The 18,219-nt window shown below is 45.7% G+C and overlaps 1 long non-coding RNA gene and 1 pseudogene across 2 annotated transcripts; one reads left to right on the top strand and one right to left on the bottom strand.

Moving 5' to 3' along the window:
• Positions 1-2,086: 2,086 nt before the first annotated feature.
• Positions 2,087-3,406, bottom strand: LOC123823680 (annotated as a pseudogene).
• Positions 3,407-6,807: 3,401 nt separating this feature from the next.
• On the top strand, positions 6,808-13,171 carry LOC123823911. Of its 2 annotated transcripts, XR_006786614.1 has the most exons (5): positions 6,808-7,455; positions 8,946-9,112; positions 9,220-9,394; positions 9,668-9,783; positions 11,753-13,171. It is a non-coding gene; the product is annotated as an uncharacterized LOC123823911 (long non-coding RNA). The 2 variants fall into 2 exon arrangements; XR_006786613.1 differs by having other exon boundaries at positions 6,808-9,112.
• The last annotated feature ends 5,048 nt before the right edge of the window (positions 13,172-18,219 follow it).

Genomic DNA, 18,219 nt, shown 5'->3' with positions numbered 1-18,219 from the left:
CGAGTAGCCAGGCCCCTGACAGCTCCAGGCTGCAGACGGCGGTCACTGTGATTGTGGGGCTGCTTGTGGTCATACTACACTGACTTGGTCTTCTCTGTCACCAGCCAGTCCAGTTGGTTGGCCTCCTCCAGCGCCTCTCCTCTCTCTGCCAGAAGCTTCAAATGAGATGAACAGAAATACTTTCAGGAAACAGAACCAAATTGTACATGATACATCTACTTGTTAAAATGACCAGCAGAGGAGATGGTTCATGGAAGACTGGCCCAGCATTTTGAATGCACGCCTGCTGCCCTTCTCTGGCTACTGCCCGCCTGAGTGCCAGTGTCTCTTCCTTTGCACCATCCTGAGGTGAGCAAAGTGCTGGGCTCTGCTCTGGACTAGAAGGAGACAGATGGCACCAGAGGGCCACAGCTAGTGACCAACTGTGTAAAGCCCTGAGGCAAGAATAGGACAGCATTTCCTGGGAACACTGTGGCCATGTGAGATAACTATGAACAAGAACAACCGTGGCCTTTGGGAAGGACCTGCTGATGTCTCCAGTCCCGGTGGTCACAGGGCTGAAAGCAGGTTGGGTTCTCTCCACCCTGCAGCTGTTGCCATTGGGAATTTGCAGTCCACAATGAACTGTGTTCAGTCAACAGCCACCTGAGCAGGCTCGGAAGCACATTCACCTGCAAAGAGCCTAAGACCTTTTCAGCCTCACAAATGCCTGCATTGCAGCCTGTGAGACCCAGTCAGAGGGTGCAGGTAAACCACGCTCAGATTCCCACCCCGCAGAAACTGTGGCATGGTGTGGTTTGTTTAAACACGAGGAATTATAACACTTTGTCACGAAGCAATTGCTAGCTAATACAAAGAATATATGAATGGAAAAAAGGACTAGAATGTCAATGAATCAATGTAAAAAGAATGATGAAATTATTTGGGAACTGACAAACACCATCAATGCATGCTAAAGTGATTGGCTCAAACTTTGAGAAATAATGGGTATTTGCATAGTCTCAAAGACTCTCCAGATCCTTATTATGAAGAGAAAAAATAATGATTTTGTGTGGCACAAAAATCATTATTTGTGGCATGTGGATCATATTAAACAACACAGTTTTAAATGCACCTTGCTGTCTAGACTTCTCATGATGTACAAAGATAAATGTCACTATTAAGGCATGTTTATTTCACGTCATTTTCCTCATAACAGAATGCATCTAAGTGATCCATTCGCATACCCTCAAAGGGAGCACACACAAACACACTCACACATACTGGGGTAGGACAGAACCCAACCCAATCCCAGGAACCTGGGACTATCCCATGTGACATGGCAAAGGGACTTTGCAGATGTAAATAACCTTCATAGATGCCAAAATAGAGAGATTGTCCTGGTTTAGCCCAGTGGGCCTCCTCTAAACACGTGAGTCCTGAAAAGCAGCAGGCTTTCTCCACCTGGAGGCAGAAGAGAGGGGGCCAGGAGGGGAAGGCAGAGAGATTCCCAGCACGAGAAGGCGCTGACACACTGCTGCCAGTTTTGAGATGTGGGGTCCACCAACAGGGACCAGAGAGAGACTCAGGCTGGAAGAGCTGAGAAGGAGGCCCGGGTCCAGCAGGAAACGGGGACCTCAGGGTGACGACTGCCAGGGACAGAATTCTGCCAACAGTTTGCCTCAGCTGGACGTGCACTCTCTGCAGGCCTCGCTGTAAGAACCCCTCTGGCCACACTTGAATTTCAGCCCTGTGGGGGCTCAGGTCAGAGAGACAGGCAGAGCCCACCCGGAGCTCTGACCCCAGGAACTGTGAGATAATAAACTTGGGCTGTTTTCAGAGGCGACATTGGGGTGCCTTGTTACAGCAGCAAGAGAAAACTAGTCTTCACACAGATGCCGTTTCACAGCACAGGAAACAAGTCTTTCTTATCATTTATTTGAAAAATTCTTACAAAAATTAGAAAAATAAATATTTTCTCGGATCTGAGTTTGAGAATTCACACACACAAGTACATAAATAATGGGTGGCTGGCAATAACTTAAGGACAGTGGCACATGCACAGATAAAATCTCCTGATGGGGCAGGTTGTGGGTGGGCCTCGGGGTCAGACACACAGGTCTCCACTGGCGACACACTTCAGGTCATGGGTGAGGAGGCGGAAGAGGTTGAATGTGACAGAGGCTTCAAGACAGCCAGTGGACTCCTGTGGGGAAGACAGGACACGTCAGTGACTACCCATGATCTGGGTCCCAGTTGTCCCCAGACACTGGTCACTCCCTGGTCACTCACCTTCTTTGAAGCCTCCCGGACGCGGTGCAGCCAGTGGTGGAGGTGGCCCCGGGGCCTGGGGCCTGCTGAGGCCTGAGTTGGGACCTGTGGGCAGAGGAGGGTGCTGTGTGAGGCAGAGTCTACACAAGAAGGGAACCTACAGAGGTTCGGGGGGAGTCAGAGCCCACAGACATGGCCCACAAGCCCACAAGCCCAGGAGCCCAGAGCACTCACACAGGCCTGAAGCTTGGTGTGGATGTAGCGAAGCGTGTGAAGGGGCTGGTCCAGGATGTCCCCCAGGGTAGAGTTAGCCACAGTCTCCAGGACCTTCAGTGTCAGGGCCAGCTCAGCCTCCAAGGCCACGGGGCGCTCCCACACCTGAGGAGGGGAGAGACAGGTGAGAGCTGCACACATGAGGGAGAAACAGGTGAGGAGGACTGAGGAAGGAACAGTAAAGGTATAAGGTCAGGACAGGTGAGAGGACACAGCCAGTGTGGGTCTGTGAGGAGAATGGGTTAGTGGGACTGGGTGGGAGGGAACAGATGGTGACAGGTGAGAAGAAGAGGTGAAGGGGCCACGAAGGAGCCAGAGGAGCGGGGCCAGGTGAGGGCAGGTCCGGGCCTGACTCTCCCAACACACCTGCAGCTTCCTCAGGTCCCGGGTCCTGGGGAATGGGCGGGAGCTGCAGCTCCAGTTCTTCAGCAGCAGTGACTCCTCCTGGAGAGCAAGGAAGGGGTCAGCACACAGCTGGGGAGGGTACAGGTCTACCCTGAGCCAAATGGAGCATAGTAGGCCACAGAGGGAGGGTGGAGGTTGGCCCACAGCAGGTGGGGCAGTGGGGAGACTCACCAAGGCATCCTTGGCCCTCCTGAAGGCCTTCATGTCTTGTGGGGGCAGAGACTTGAACTGGGCCATGGAGCAGCTCCTTGCACCCGGGAGGGCACTGAGGGGGGGTGGGCACAGGAACTGCTCCCATCCTGGTCAGCTCCATGGTCATCAGCATCAGCACCAGCATGCAACCCACAGGCAAGTCTGTGTTACAGAAGGAGAGACACATGAGGGCACAGACAGTGTCAGGGGGCTGAGGGTGGAGGCTGTGGGGGAGGTGGGGGGTCATGGGCCATGAGGTGGGGGCCTCACCCAGCTGCATCCTCATCTCTGTCTCTGGTCTCTGTCAGCACAGGGGGGACCCAAGCGTCCCACTGAGAGGCTGTCACCAGGGTCTCTCACTCAGCCTTGTTTTGTGTCTGTGACCTCAGTCTCCTCTTCTGGCTCTCAGTCTGCTGCTCTGTGTGTGTCTCTGAACTTCCAGCTCTGCTCTGGTGGAACACCTGCCTGGGCTCCATGGTACAGCTTTTAGCCTGGACAGATGGGCAATCCCAGCTGATGTAGGAAAAGTGAAAACACAATGGCCACTAGGGAGGCCCCAGGCTGGGGAAGCCCATGCAGGGCAGGGCCTTGAGCCAGGTGAGCAGCTGGAGGGAAAGAGAAACTGACACAGATTCAGGTTCACATAGAGGAAGTGTATTCCTAAGATGAGTCTCAGCGTAGGGGCAGCCTCAGCCCCACAAAGGGGGGGTCACAGCACCCTGACGGGGAGGGGACAAAGGGACTTGTCTTTGTGCAGGATACTGCAGTCCAGGGAGAGGAGGAGAAAGGCACCTCTAAGGGTGTTGCCATCAAGACCCTTGAACTTCCAAGAGAGAGGTTACTCAGAGGAGGGGAGAAGAGAAAGGGAGAAGGCTGCTGGTAGGTGGGAGGGAGTCAAAAAGGCAAAGCAGCCCAGAGTTCAGAGAGGAGACCAACTGTTCCCTCTCTTCCACACTTGGTACCAAGAGAAAGAACTGGGAGGAAGGGAGCCTCACTAATGTTAGCTGTCCAGGCACCATGGGACACAGGAGTAGGAGCCTCTGTAGGGAATTGGGGTGTGGCCAAGGACTTCAGGGAACCAGTCCAGTTTGTGACAAACGCCTTCATTCATTCACCAAGTTATTCAGCCCCCACTTTGCATCAGGCATGGTTCCAGGTGCCTGGCATAGGGCACTGAATAAAAGAAAACCTACAAAACAACCCCTGAAGGAACTTTTTACTGGACTGGAGTGACAGAGAGTAGGGGGAGTTAAGCACAGGTGTATGTTACATCAAGGAACAGAAAATGAAAGAACTAAAGTGGGGTGACGGCAGGGTGTATGTAAGATGTGGCTGCACTGAATGAGGTGGCCTGAGAAATCACATCTGAATGAAGACTTGAGTGAGCAAGGGAGTTATGTGAGATTGAGGGGGGAGCAGTCAGTACGAAAGGAAAACAGAGGCAGCCCATTTTGTCTAGTACTTTATATGTCCCCTTATCACTAAGGCTTTGCCACTTACAGTATTAAACCCACAGTGAAATTAAGGACATACAGTATTTTTTATTACATTTTAAATGTGGAGTGATATTGGCAGAACGGGTCATGAACTTAGTGCTGTTAACTTTTTTGGAAATAAAGTCACTTGAAATAATGAATGAGTAAATATGTAGTAAACTGTAGGGACTTAGAGATGGTGAGAGTCCTGTCCAAGATCACACAGCAAATACGTGGCAAGTGCAGCTCTTAACCACATTTCATCTCACACTCCAGCTTCTGTGCAGCTAGATCTGGTCACAGAGACAAGGAATTTGCAGCACAGAGGTGCTTTTTGACACTCAAGCCCCCCCCCCTGACCCCCTGTTTCCATTATTCAAAATTCCAGGGAGAGAGTGGACAGACCCTCAGAGAAAACTGAGCTCTGATAGACAAAAATGTTTCAAAGCCAAGGACAGGGTCCTGCCCCAGTCACCTTCCAGGGCACTGGTCAGTTTCTGTCAACTGCAGCAGCGTTAACCAGGGCAAAGACACTGTATCACCAGTGAATTCTGAAAAAGGACAAAGGATGTCAAAATTCCTAAATTCATATTTTTTGTTAGAAAGAAAGTTCCATGAGGTGGTTGAAAGTATGGGATTCAAACCTGGCTGTGACCTTCACTAGTTGTGTGACCTTGGCAAAGAAACCTGCAGTTAGCAGCCATGATTGCTAGCCCAGTGACTCAGACACAGTAAAAAAAGTACAATTATTTGTGTATTTTTATGTGTGTGTGGTTATTTAATAGAGACCATTAATGAAGACCATCCTATGGCCTCAGCTGGAAGCTCTAGAAACACTACTTCAATGTACATTACTCATTTGCAAGAAGAGGGTAAGAATGACATCATCTGGATGAGGAATGTACATTACTCATTTGCATGAAAAGCATAAGAATGACATCATGTGGATGAGGAACTGACACTCAGAGAGAAGTAATTTGCCCAGTTACAAAGTAATCTGCAAAACAAGCAAGCTAAACACAACCAGAGACATTAAAATAAAGAACAAATTGACAGGCACCAGAGAAGAGGGAGCAGAAGGATAATAGGGGATAACAGGGGAAGGACCATCAAGGAACATGTATAAAGGACACATGGACAATGCCAAAGGGGGGAGGTTCAAGAGTGGGAGACAGGGATGGGTGGTGTGGAAGGCCATCGTGGAGTGAAAATGGAGACAACTGTACATGAACAACAATTTTAAAAAATAAAAATTTTTAAAAAAATTTAAAAATAATCAAGAAGCCGAGTCAGAATTGAAACTCATGTTACCTGATTTCCCTGGCTCAGCATTTTGAACTGAAAAGTGCCCCTCAGAATGATTGCAGGGGATCAACCGATGTGATTAAGAGAATATTTAATAATGGCAATACATTACCACCAGAATACAGAATAGCAAATTACATAGGGATTTCACAAATACAAAAGACACGTGGGTTAACAGAAGCCAAAATACTACACAGTCAGCTGAGGACTTTGGGCCCTTCCACTGCCAAATCCCTTAGGGGATGAGGCCTCCCCAGTGGGGAGGTCTGAGTCACAGATTCACAGAATCTCAAAGCGGACGCTGAAGGTTGAGATCAGGGCCTGGGACTTGCCACGGGAGACGGCGTTCTGGGCTTCTGTAACCAGAAAGTAGAAACTGGTCCGTGGTGCATAGGGTCAGCGATCCATGGTACCAACTCAAGACTCAAGGTTCTTGGTGCCACAGGAGGCCTCTGAAAGACCTTAAAGGAAAGTATCCCATCAAAAAGTCCTTGTTTCCTAGAGACACGTTCTGGTCCTTGGAAAAGTACCCGCCCCTCCTGGTGCACCCAGCACAAGGCATGGAGGTCAGGCAAGCATCCGCAGAGTTCCCTGAGCTTCAGCATCCCCTGAGCGAGCCTCAACGAAAAGGCAACACAGCAGAATTTGCAGCCATCCGCCTGCAGAGCCACCGATTCCCACTGAGCCGTCGCGGGGATCAGAGACTGGATCTGGAGGGCGCCACCAGGCTCAGGACCCACGTGATCAAGCGCAGGTGGTTGAACGGGATGGGACGCAGGCTTCGTGACCCCTAGGCGAGTCCTGGGACCCGGAAGGAGGCGGAGCGGGCCGTGGCGGGAATTTCCTCCCGGAAACCGCCCTCTCGCGTCAGCAATTGATCCTGTTTGGGCTCTGGGCGGAGCTCCACTTCACTCGCAACACCGGCTTCACCACTGGTTCCGCTCACCGCTCTCGGTGTTTGGGGACGCCTCCCGCCTCCCGGGTGGCCAGAGGGACTTCCTCGAGGAAACTGGCCTCCAGGAAACTGGCTGCACCAGCTGGAGCTGGAAGGGAAACTAGAGATAAACGAAGAAGGCAAAAGACGGAGTCTCCTACTGCGAACCCCCCAGCACCAGAACAAAGCGCAGATCTGGGGACGCCGAGTGGACGCGAATCGTGTCTGGACGGGTTTGGGCCTGAGAGAGACAGAACGCGAACCCCGCGTCCTAGCTGTGGGGCCGCTGAGCCCAGAACAAACTGCTAGGGAGTGGAGGGACCGACCACATCCCTCCGGGCGGCATCCTTCTGCGCGGCGGTCAGCAGCTCCGGAGTTCGGAGTTCAGATTTTGGAGGAAGACGGGAAACAACTTGGGGCTGGAAAAGCTGCTCAACACCGCCCGGGGGTACCAGAGGCCTCGGGACACCCGGCCCCTGCGCCCTCTCCTACCTCCTCCCCCACCTTCGCCAACCTGCAGACCTACGCAGGTCCGTGGGAGAATCCCTCCCTGAGCAGAAGGAGCAGTTGCGTGACCTCCAGCTCAGTCTCTTCCTCCTGGGGTGAAAAGACAAGGGAGGGGTAAGGTTGGGCCTGTTCGCCAAGGCCCCTGAAGCGCTGCGATGTCGGGGATTCCTGGACCTGGACCGGGACTGGCCGGTACAGTCCTGCGTATTGTGCCCTCAGCTCTTCCAGGGTGTGAACGCGGACTGAAGTGCACCCCTGGCAGAGCGTGGCACCCAGAGGTGACCGAGGGCGCCTAGAGGGGGCGCACTTTTGTGACTGGCATGAAGGCAGTTTCTGTGATTCCGATGCTGAGGTCAGGGAAGGTGGTCTGGTCAGAATTCTGAACCCTCGACTGCCAAAGTCTGTTGGAGGCTAGGATGCTAGGGTCTCTCGAGGCAGGGATCTCATTTAATTCTCAAAGAAGAACACTGCAAGGGGTGTCCTATTATTACTCCCACTTTATAGATGAGAAAACTGAGGAATGATAAAATGAAGAAACTTTTCCAAATTCACAATTAGTGTCAGGGAGGATTGAACCTGCATGCTGTTGAGCTTCAAAGCTTGTTCTCTGTGCTGAATTTGCTCCTAAATATCTGATTCAGTCTTCCCTCTCTCTGTCTTCATTTCAGTTCGTTTCTCTTCTTCCCTCTGTACACACCACTCGTTTTTGTGTCTTTCTTGTCTCTCTGTCTCCATCTGCGTCTCATCCCTTTTTCTAGACAATATCCAGGCCATGGTCTCCCTGTCTCTCTCTCTGTTAGTCTCAATTTGTCTCTTGTTTTCATTTTAAAGTGAAGTCTACTCTTTCTTTCTATGATAAAGTTAATGCAAGTTCATAACTAAAGTTTAAAAAATACAGAAATGCATAAAAGGAGACAAAAACCCACTTATGACTTCACCCACCTCTCCACCCCACATCTGGAACAATTTTATCAATGTGCCGAAGTTATATATATATATATATGATTTGTGACATAGTAGCACATTCATTTGAAAGATTTAGTCCATTCAAAAGCATACAAGTTGGAGAACTAAAGGAATCTTTCAGTCCCACTTCCTGGAAGTAATTCTTTTTAACAGTAACTATTACTCCTCTTCCTGCCCCTCCACTCCCCTTTTTATCAGCAATTTCTCCCCAGTGGAACCCGGCTGTGTAAAAATTAGTAGCCTGCTTTTTGTGTCTTACCGTGGCCTTTAATTTGCATCTCCCACATGTCTGACTATACTGTATCAGTTAGGGCCCCAGCAGGAAACAGATGGCCCAATCAATTTAGGGTAATTTGAGGTGGATATCATACCAGGAGTGTTTACAAAGGGGTTTGAGAGTGAAGTGGGCATAGTGCAAGGCCTTGAGTCCTTCCTGGGGGAGGGTCTGCCACCCCTAGGCCTGAAGGGAGGGGAGCAGGCAGGGAGTGCTTACCTGACCTGGCAAGGGCAGGCCTGTGCACAGGGCAGGGAAACAGACTAGCTGTGGTGGTCCTGAAGGGAGAAAGCCTGGGGAATAATTGCTCTGACCTCTCAGAGAATAAAGAGCGTCCTTCCCCTCTCCCTGGTCCTACTGCTAGGCTACCAGTTAGCTGCACCCAGTGGAGGGCAAGGGCCAGCTTCCTGTGGCCCAGAGCAGGGTGGAGATGTGGGAAGAGTGGACCTGGCAGGGCAATGACAACGTGCCACATATACCGTTACTGATGCTCCCATTCAACAGGATCTCGGAGTAACCAATGCCCTCCAGGTGAGCACTGAGGTTTCCTATGGTATTTTGCTAAAGCCGTGGGATTATCAAGGCTGGGGGAGAGGGAGGGACTAATCTTTCCATTCTCCTAACAATGTCTTTCATAGAGCTGCAGGTTTGCATTTGAATGAAGTCCAACTTATCAACTCCTTTTTTCATGGATCATGATTTTCATGTATGTAAAAGTCATCAGCACTGATTGGTATGGCCCAGCTGGTAAAGCATCACAAAGCAAAATGTCACTCGTTCAGTTCCTGGTCAAGGCATATGCCTGGATTGCAGGTTAGGTCCCCAGTCAGGGCACAGCCAATCCATGTTTCTCACTTGTATCCATGTGTCTCTCCCTCTTTCTCCCCCCTTCCGCTCTTTCTAAATATGAATAAATGAAATCTTCAAAAAAAAAGTGATTGCCAAACCCAAGGTCCCCTAAATTTTTCTCTATACTTTATTCTAGAAGTTTTGTAATTTTGCACTTTATATTTGGGTCTGTGATATATTTTGAGTTAATTTTTGTGAGATGTGTAAGGTCTATATTCAGATTTGTCTGTTTCACAGGTGAATGTCCAGTTGTTGCAATACCATTTGTTGAGAAGACTATCTTTTCTCCACTGAATTACTGCCGGGGTCCAGCCTCGGCGAGTCTAAGGGTCCCCGAAGGAGGAACAGCTCAGGTGAAACGCAACAGACACCAGATGTGATGCAGGAGGACAGCCAGGCTCTCTAGACCTGACTGACTCACTGAGAAAAATCAATCAATATTTTTATGGGGAAGGTTATACAGCAGTCAATACATAGTGTGATTATTAAAACAGAAACAGTTAGCAAGAAAGAATTTCTAAAAACACAGAAGTTTTTACAAATCAATCATGTTAAACAAAGAAATAACTGAAAAGTACAGGAAGTCCCACAGGTCAACCATATTAAACAAAGGTTATTTTGACCAAGGGGGTCATTAATCAGATAGCCAATGAAGCTATACAAGCACAAACTTTCAAATGCTGATTGTAATTAAATATCTACTAAGTTTCTATAGATTGGTCTAAATCAAAGGGGTACAAGGAGTGATTTAAAAATTAGTTATTATTTATAGAAATTAGATTATCTGAATTAGATAAATGATTTTTTTTTGCCTAGGTCTATTTACAAATCTAGAGGGGGGGCTATGATATGTTTCTATGTACTGAGATTATTATATTTTAATTAAAACTCCTTCCTCCTCTATTTACCTGGTCCCATCAATAACCACTCCTGCCCAGGACATGGGAAAGGCAGTGGTTCTAATAAATCTTGAGCTTTTGAATGGTGACTCCCTAGACATTCCCAGCAACGGCTTCCTCCAGCGTTCTGGCAGCTAGTCTGCCCATAGTTTAATTCTATCTTTAACTTTCCAGGTGGAGGAAGTGGACAGCATTAGGGTTATTAGGGGCTTCTAGTTAGTGGTCAGCAATCATTTCATGCAGAATCAGAGGCATCGTGTAAGGGTTTTTGTTATAAAGCACAGGTGTCCAAAAATCTCACCACCTGTTGCTAGCAGGGACAGACATACAGGAGGAGATAGACAGGAGATCCGACCACAGTCACTTCTGCTGTGCAGACGCGTCTCACCTGATCCAACTATGTCAAAGGTCAGCTGTTGGTCATCTCCCGACAAGTTACCTTTGCTTCTTCCTCAAAGACCAGCTGACTGTTTGTGTAGTTCTGTTCTTGGACTCTCCATTCTCTTCATTGACTTGTCTACCCTTTCTTCAACACCCCACTGTCTCGATTACTGTAGCTATAGAGTAAGTCCTGAATCAGGTAATGTCAGTCATCCACCTTTGCTATTATTCTTTTTGTAATATTGTGTTAACTATTCTGGTTTATTAGAATCACTGTAACTTTAATATATAATTTTGAGGATATAAAATACCTACAAAATGAATTGCTCAGATTGTGATTGGGTTGTGTTGAATCAATAAATTAAACTGATATCTTGATAATATTGAGTCTTCCTATCCATGTGAGTGGAATATCTGTATTTTTAAATCTTTGAATCCTTTCACAGAGTTTTGTAGCTTTTCTCACATAGAGTTTGTTTATATTTTGCTAGATTCATACCTAGGTATTTCATCTTGGAGGGGGCTAATGAAAATGTTTTTAATTTCAAATTCAGATTGTTCATTGCTGTTATACAAGAAAGCAATTGACTTTTGTACATTAAGGTTGTGTCTTGCAACTTTGCTACTGCAATCACTTATTGGCTCAGAAATGATTTTAAATGAATAATATTAAATACATAGGACTATAAAGAAAACTGATTACCTTGCAACACAGTTACCAAACATAAAAATGATATCATGATAGGTAATATACTATGTTATTACTACATTAGGTAGCAAGATATAATGACAGGTTTAATAACTACTGTACTGGAGATAGTGATGAGAGTAAATGACACTTCAGGGTATGTGCCACATCTGTAATGTGCCATGAAAACATCTATGGCTTCTTTTAGTGACAAAGTCACATGTTCTGCTAATAATATTGTGGTATGATTGCTATTATTCCTTACAGTCCTAATGGAAGGAATGCAAAATTGTGGTGACAGGTTAATGAGGATAAAAATGCATTTTCCTCTGATGCATGTTCTCTCTTTCCCAGGTCCTGATTGGGGGTGTGGTTCATGGACCCCAACTTAAAGTATATCTACAGCAGTTACCTGTGATGTAGTGGATCTATATATGTGGACATGGAAAAATCGTCAAGATATATTACAGTTAAGAAAGTAAATTGCTGAATACTTAGTGTGACATACTTGTGTTTAGAAGTAGTCACATACACAAAAGGAGTTCAGTGAAGAACAGCAGCCTTTTCAACAAATGGTACTGGAGCAATCGGACATCCACAGGACAAAAAGTGAACTTTGACTCAAGCTCACACCTAAAACAAAAATGACCTCCAAATGGATCATGGACTTAGATGTAAAATATAAAGCTATAAAACTTTTAGAAAAAGTTTAGAACATTTTTGGGATCTATGCCTAGGCAAAGAGTTCTTAGACTTGACACCAAGGGCTCAATCCATAACAGGAAAAACTGACCAACTGGCCTGACAAAAGACTGGTATCTAGAACAGATAAAGAACTCTCAAACTCAACAGTAAAAAAATTAAACAATCCACTTGGAAGACAGACAAAAGACACGAAGGCACATTTCACCAAAGTGGATGCACAGAGGGGAAACAGCCCATGCAGGGGTGCTCAATACCACTAGCTGGTAGAGGAATGCAAATTAAAACCACAGTGAGATATCATTACACACCTAGCAGGATGGCTAAAATTAAATTAAGAAAAAATAGTGATAGTAAATGCTGTTAGGATGCAGAGAAGCTACATCATCACATATTGTTGGTATGAATGCAAATGGTACAGCCACTCTGGAAAACAGTTGGGCAGTTTCTTACCAAACTAAACATGCAAATACCATATGACTTAGTAATCCCATTCCTGGACACTTGTCCCAGAGAAATGAGGACTTCTGGTCCCACAGAATCCTACACATGAGTGCTTATAGCAGCTTTATTTGCAACAGTCAAAAGCTGGAAACAATCCAGATGTTCTTTAACAGGTGATATTTAAACAAACTGCAGCATACCCATGCCATCAGCAATAAAGAGGAGCAAAGCCTTGATACACACAACTATCTGGGTAAGTCTCCAAAGAATTATACTGAGTGAAAAAAGCTCATCCCCAAAGGCAACCTACTGTATGGTTCCACTTACACAGCATTCTGGAAATGACATCAGTGATTGCCAGGGGTCAAGGAGCAGAGTTGGTGTGACTATTGAAAGGGCAACATGGGGGACCTTTGTGGTGACGGAATTTTCTGTAGCTCGACTGTATCAGTGTCAATATCCAGGCTGTGACATTGTGTTATATAGAGTTTTGCAAGGTAAAGGGGAAACGTTTGCAAGGTAAACGTTACCATCGTAGACGGGAACTGGGTAAAAGGCACACAGAATCTCTGTATCATTTCTTACAATGGCATGCAAATGTACAATTATGTCAAAATAAAAAGTTTAGTCAACACAATCACACACGAGTATTATATATTTCCTTGGGAGCTATATGAGGTATGTCAAGATGTATAAAAAGGTATGCATACATATATCCCACATTGATTAATAGTGAGGTGTCTGTGGGGAGGGCATGGGAGTTGAAGGGATGATTATTGAAACACGTCATTTTATCAAAAATATTTTCATTTCTCCCAAGGAGAAGAAATTCTACCTGAGTCATTAGAACAACAAACTCATTGAATATGAGGAAAATACTACCTCCTTGATTGCTTAACTCCTGGTAGGGTGAACAATTTTTGAGAGAGTTCTTGGAGTAGAGTGTGTTGGTCTGACCTCTAGACCTGTTGAGAGTGGCTGAGTAGGACACTGGATTTGCCCTCCACCTCTCTGCTACTGTGCAGGTGACCTCTGTTGACCCCTCCACACTGATCTGGGGCCTGTACTGGGTCCTGGGATACTGCATCTTGGAGGCTCCCCAGCCCTCTGGTTTGTGGTTGGGTTCAGCCAATGGGAGGTGCTGGCAGGGGACTGAAGGGAGGAAGAAGAGCAAGGCTGGGGGGATTTATTCTGGATCCCCTGGTTCCCTCTCTGCAGGGCTGAGGTCTGACAATGGCTGTGTTAATCAATCTACAGCCACACTGTCTGACTCACCTCATCCAGCATGGTACTTGCTCTCCATGAAGCTAGCCTCTGGGTGCATCACCAGCCCTGGTTGATTCCCTTGACCATGCCACTTTTCCCCAGGTTAGACATTTTGGCTTTCTGCAGACATCGTTTTATTTCTGATGTATTTCATTGAATTCTTTATTAAGGTAATAGTAGTTTCATATGCTTCATAAGAAATCACACAGAGAGCTCCTGTGCACTGTCTCCCCAGTTTTCCCCAGTAGTTACAGTTAACAAAATAGGGGGAGGTTAAGAACAGAATAGGAAATGGAAAAAGCCAAAGAACTTATATGCATGACCCATGGACATGAACTAAGGGAAGGAATTGCTGGAGAGAATGGGGGGTACTGGGCAGGGGGCAGTGAAAGGGGAAAAATTGGGACAATTGTTATAGCAAAATCCATAAAATATGTTTAAAAATAAAAAATGTATAGTACAATATCACAAAGGAGATGTTGAGATGCATGCAATCCACCCATCTTATTCAGATAACCCCAGCTTTCCTCGTGTTCAGTATGTGTGTGTTTAGTTTGACACAATTTTATCCCATGTGTAGATTCATATATTCACCACCACAGTCAAGACAGAGGAATTCCATCAGCCCAAGAACCCCCAGGATTGTCCTATTTACAACCACACCCATCTTTGCCCCTTCATCACCCACCTTGTCCTTAACACCTTGCAATCACTGATCTATTTCCACTGGTAAACTTTTGTCACTTCAAAAATTTACGTAAACAGGACCATGTGGCATGTACTAACCTTATGGGATGGGTCTTTTCAGTCTGTGTAATTCCCTGCATGTGTGCCCAGGTTGTCGTGTGTATCTGCTGTGCATCCTTGTTTCATGGTACAGAAGCACCAGAGTTGGTTAACTGTTGACTTTCTAAAGGTCATTTCTAGGTTTTGGCCCATTGCTAATAATGCCTCTATGAACACTGCACTCAGATGATCAGGTAGTCATAAATTTTGATTTCTCTGGAATAAATGTCCAGGGGTGTTATTAGTCGGTTGACCAGCAGTTACATGCTTAGTTTTATAAGAAACTGCCAAACTGAGTTTTAGAGTGGCTGTACCTGTTTTACATTCCTACCAGTAATGTATGAGCAATCCAGTTTCTACATCATTTCTGAGTTGTACTCACAAGAAAGTTCTCCAGAGGTGGTTGTTGTTGTTGCTAAATTCTTAAAGCATTTTCATAATCAAACAGGCATCTCTAACAGTGGGGCCACAGGAAACCTTTCTATAAGAATATTTGTCGAAGTCCAGTCAGGCTGCTATGACAAAAATACCACAGACTGGGTGGCTTGTAGATGACAGAAATTTATCTCTCAGTTCTGGAGGCCAGGAAGTCCAAGATGAAAGTGTCTGCATGGTGTGGTGAGGGCCCTGTTCCAGGAGGCAAAGTCCTCGCTGTGAGCTCACAGGGTGGAAGGTGCTAGGGAGCTCTGTGGTCTGCCTTTTAAAGGAGAACAAATCCCATTCTTGAGGGTTCTACCTCCTGAGTTTGTCACCTCCTAATGACCCTTCCTACTAATGCCATCATCTCTGTAGGTTAGGATTTCCACATATCAACTTGGAGGGACAAACATTGAGACCATAGCAGTACTGAATATCATTTTTATTGTTCATGATTCAAGCTAATAACCTGCATTTTGCTGCTCAGAGCTGAATCCCTCATTTTCAAGAATTCACATCTAGTATTTTCTTGTGTCCAATCCCAGAGCCCGGCCCTCTTCCTGCCAGTTCCCATTTTACTGCCAGTTCTTGGTCTTTGAAGACATGGGGTTTCACTTCAGGCCCACATTGTATATCAGTTTGGATACTCTGGGCACATATCCTAGGACCCAACTCAAGCTGACTTGAACAATGGAGAGTCTGTGGACTTATAAAACAAGGAATCCAGGATAAAGGTGAGGCTTCAGATAATGTTTAGTCCAGTAGGACATTGCAAACCTCTTGGTTTTGTTGTGTTTTGTTTTGATCTTTCAGAATCAAAGAGAATGGATAAGCTGTTTACCCTAATACTTCCAAGATGGGTGCTAGCAGCTCCCTGGGTTTACACTTCATTATTCTCCAGAAGGGAGAAGACATCATCTTCCCCAAGGTGCCCAGGACTGAGATTCATTCCGAATAGACTGGCTTAACTCATATGGCCACCCGAAGCCCAGTCACTGTGACTGGGGAGGGCAACTAAGTGGCTGCAGCCAGATCACATGTCCCGTCCCCAGAGTGGGAGTTCAAGTCACCTTTCCCAAAAGATTTGTGTCTCCAACTAAATGGGGGATGCTGGGAAAAGTGGAGGAGGGCTAAGGGAAGTTTGGAAAGTGTGCTGCATAGACATCTTGGAGGATCTTTTCTCATGTTTCTAATTTTTCAGGGTCCTTATGTTTTAATCATCTTGATGCTTCTTAAATTTCTGTACCTTTGAATTTATACACTGAAAAAAGAAAAGGATATTGATGCTAAGGAAGACACAGATCTTCAAAACAGTCATGACTTGCCTATAATTATATTTATTAATGAATTTAATTATTATTAATTAAAAGTGGTCTCACATAGGAATCATGAATAAACTTGCCCAAAACACACCTAAGCTATTCTGTATGTGGATAGATTAGTCTCTGCAGACAAGAGAAGGCAGAACATCACTGATCGTAAGCAGACAGCCTGGGATCAATGCCCAAAGCCACATCTCTGAGCTGTGTGAGCAGCACTCATAGCCTCTCTGTGCTTCAGTTTCCTCATATGGAAAACATCAGCCAGTGAGAGGACCTTGCCATGGTGTTGATGAGGAGAACAAAACAACAAACACAAGAGAAGGGCCTCAAGTGGGGCCTAGCATATGGGCAGTGCTCAGTCTGTATTAGCTGTAATTATTATTATCAGTGATTGAGAAAAACATGTCTGTAATTCCAATGTTCAACAGCAAACTTACAACAGTTTGTAAGTGAGCCATATAACAATCTTTCAGTCAATAAACGACAGACTGCAAACACAACGGTGGTCCTGTAAGATTATAATGGAGCTGGGAAATTATATCACCAGTGACATCATAGCTGTCATAGTGCAACACATTAGTCATGAGTTTGTGGTGATGTTGAGCAAACAAATCATCTGCGCTGCCAGTTGTGGTAAAGTACAGCATATACAATTATGTGCAGTACATAATACTTGATGATGGTAATAAACAACATTGTTACTAGTTTATGTATTTACTATACTTTTAATCATTATTTTAGAGAGCACATTTTCCACATTTAGGAAATGTTTGCTGCTGTAAGCAGTATGGGATGTTATGCCACAGCTGTCTCATACATCCTATTTACCATGTGTCTTGATAGCATCATTTTCTCTTGTGCTTGATTTTATCTCATGCTGTTTTGTTCAGTTGGCCCCAAGTGTACAAAATCCACTGTGAATGCTCCTCATAAGAGGCCATGATAGGAGACACACCTGGAAATAACATTAAAAGTGATTAAGGACTATGAAGATTAAAAATCAGTGATGGCTGTTGCTTGCCCATCAGGCGTGCCTTGTTCCATCAGAACCATGATCCTGAAGAACAAGAACCAAAAGCTGTTAAAAATCAACTTCATTGATGGCAATGAGACTAACAGAAATTTGAGAAAGGCCTATATCAGGCATGGAGAAACTGCTGATGACCAGGGTTGAAGACCAGACACAGAGGTGTATGTATCCCTCTCAGCAACATGAGGATCACACCAAAGTAAAAACTCTCTCTGCAATGCTGAAAGGAAAGACTGGACCTGACCATGAACTTGAATTTACTGCCATCTAATTTATGGTCATTTAAACTAGTCAAGAATCATTATGCATTACTTACTGTGAACATGAGTGGTGCGTCTGCAGGTGTGAAGGCAGCTGAAGCATTTTTGGAAAGTCTAGATAAGCTAATTGTGAATGAAAATTATTTACCAGAGCAAATATTCCATATGGATGAAACCTCTGCATATGGAGATGGATCCCTGAAAGGACCTTCACCCATAAGAAGGATGAGGTGATGCCAAGTTTCAAGCCTTTTAAGGACAAGAGAAGTGTTACTTGGGGGCAATATTGCAGGCTACAAACTGAAACCCTCTGTGATCTGGCACAGTGGGAACCGCAGGACTTTCAAGTATATCAATAAGCACACCCGGAGTCAAGCAAATCTACCTAATATAGAAACAAACACAGGGAGGCTGACAAAATGAGGGGACAAAGAAACATGGCCCAACTGAAAGAATAGATCAAAACTCCAGAAAAAACCTAAATGAAATGGCAATAAGCAATCTGTCAGATGCAGAGTTCAAAACAGTGGTTAGAAGGATGCTCATGGAACATAGTGGGGAACTCAACAGCATAAAAAAGACTCAGTCATAAAG

The sequence above is a fragment of the Phyllostomus hastatus genome, unplaced genomic scaffold (assembly GCF_019186645.2).
Source record: "Phyllostomus hastatus isolate PE091 unplaced genomic scaffold, TTU_PhHast_1.1 phas_contig_5, whole genome shotgun sequence".
Lineage (NCBI taxonomy): Eukaryota > Metazoa > Chordata > Mammalia > Chiroptera > Phyllostomidae > Phyllostomus > Phyllostomus hastatus.
The sequence above is the reverse complement of the archived record's forward strand: the minus strand, read 5'-3'. Positions and strand labels throughout refer to the sequence as shown.